The sequence below is a fragment of the Molossus molossus genome, unplaced genomic scaffold (assembly GCF_014108415.1).
Source record: "Molossus molossus isolate mMolMol1 unplaced genomic scaffold, mMolMol1.p scaffold_m16_p_3, whole genome shotgun sequence".
NCBI lineage: Eukaryota > Metazoa > Chordata > Mammalia > Chiroptera > Molossidae > Molossus > Molossus molossus.
In genome coordinates this window covers 8674620-8676826 of record NW_023425366.1, presented here as the reverse complement: position 1 = coordinate 8676826, position 2207 = coordinate 8674620, and the positions used below count along the sequence as shown (strand labels likewise).

General features: G+C 51.5%; 1 pseudogene; it reads left to right on the top strand.

Moving 5' to 3' along the window:
• Window positions 1-556: 556 nt before the first annotated feature.
• LOC118641547 lies at window positions 557-1736 on the top strand (annotated as a pseudogene).
• Window positions 1737-2207: the final 471 nt, after the last annotated feature.

Genomic DNA, 2207 nt, shown 5'->3' with positions numbered 1-2207 from the left:
GCCGTCCGTAGCCAGGATCGCTGCACAACTCGCTTTCTGCCTGCACCCCAGGACGGGAGGAGGAAAGAGAAGAGACCTCAAGCTGGTCTAAGCTCATGTTTCATTGGCCAGAACGGAGCAGCTTACAGGAGGCTGAGAAATGAAGCCTTCATCTCCCCCACACCTGGAAGGGGTCAGCCAGGGTTTCTCCTTTAGGAAGCGATATTTAAACTAGGGCCTCCAGGACGGGAAGAAGGAAGCCACAGGCTGGCAAGTGCATTCCAGGCAGAATAGCAGGGCGCCAGGCAGTGTCACCGAAGGATTTCATTTCATTTCACTTCATTTTTGTATGTGCCCCTGGCAGGAACCGAACCCGGGACTCTCTGGTCCGCGGGCCCACACTTCAACTGGTGAGCCAAACCGGCCAGGGCTCATAGAAGCATTTTAAATAGAAGAGTAAGTAGGATCTGACTTAACAGTTGGAATACTTATCTGGCGCCACCTAGACATTGGATTGAACAGGGCAGGGCTGAAGCGTGGAGGCCAGTTACCACCGCTCCAGGGGTGACTCGGGACAATGGTGGCTGGGAGTAGGACAGTCAGAGGCATCGAGGAGGCAAAGTATTCAGACTCTATTTCGGTCCGAGTGCATGCCTGGGATTTGCTGGTTGATTGACTGGAGAAGAAGAAGAAAAAGAAGGAATCAGGGTGGATGCTAGGTGTCTAACATGAGCACCCAAGTAGATCCTGGTGCCCTTTACAGAAATTGGAACGACAAAGCGGTGTGACTTAGTTTGGGGCAGGAAATGGAGTGGACTTTAAAATTCTATTTTAGAGAGTCCTAGGGTCCCAGCCGTTATGGTCCCAGGCCTGCAGTCGCCCGCTTCGTCTCTCCTTTCAACATGACAGATCTGCTGTGTCCGTGGCCAAGCACGTCCTGGCAGGTGGGTGGCCGCAGCCGGCTCCAAGTCAGCGGTAGCGCCCAGCGCGCGGGTCAAGCGGCTGCTGCAGGGGCGGCGCCAGGAAGCCAATGACCCAGACACGCAACACAAGGGCTTTAGAGACCGTGTGGTTCGTATCCCCAGGGAGCAGGGAGCCCTGTCCTTCTGGCCAGTGTCATCAGATACTTCCCCACCCAGACCTCAGCGTTGCCTTCGAAGATAAATACAAGCAGATCTTCCTGGGTGTGTGGACAGGAGAGCTCGGCTCTGGCGATGCTTTGCGGGGAATCTGGCATCGGGTGGTGCTGCAGGGACCACCTCTTTGTGTTTGGTGTATCCTCTTGATTTTGCCTGGACCCGTCTAGCAGCTGATGTGGGAGAAGCTGGAGCTGGAAGGGAGTTTCAGTGACTGCCTGGTGAAGCTCTACCAGTGCGATGGGATGAAGGGCCTGTACCAAGGCTTTGATGTGTCTGCGCAGGGTGTTATCATCTACCGAGCTGCCGACTTCGGTGTCTATGACTCTGCGAAGGGAATACTCCCAGACCCCAGGAATACTCACATCCTCATCAGCTGGATGATCCACAGTGAGTCAGAGCTGCGGCTGGGTTGACGTCTTATCCGTCTGACACCGTTCATGGCCATGTGATGATGCAGTCCGGGCGCAGAGGGACTGAGACTATGCACACAGGCAGCTGGGCTGCTGGAGGCAGATTGCTCGTGATGAAGGAGGCAAAGCTTTTTCTAGGGCGAGTGGTCCAATGCATGTTGGTGCCTCGGGCCTTGTCTTGGATGATGAAATCAAGAAGGTCACATAGATCATTTCCTAGTCTTCCCTCCCCGCACCCACCGTGAACAGGCATGTTGTATTATGTAAGGTATCTTGAGCATTCTTGACAGACTGTTGGCTGTCTGTTGATCAGTGGCAACTATTTACTGGTTGAAAATGGGAAGCAATAATATTCATCTGACCAGTTTCTCTTAAAGCCATTTCCGTGATGACGATGGGACTCAATTATATTTTTTTATTTCAGTCACTCCTGATAAACAACAAATTTGAAGAAATAAAAAATATCTGAAATAAAATAAATTCTATTTTAGAGGTAAGTTTGCAATGCTTCTGATGCACGCATGCGGCAGCTGGCCCCCTGAGACCAGAGCTCAGTCAGGGAGTCATGGTTAGAGCTAAAATATTGGGAGTGATCAACAGAAAGACAGTTTTCCGAGCCACTGATTAAGTGTATCACTTATACTTATGGTGAATTATGGTGATCACCACCAGAAAATTA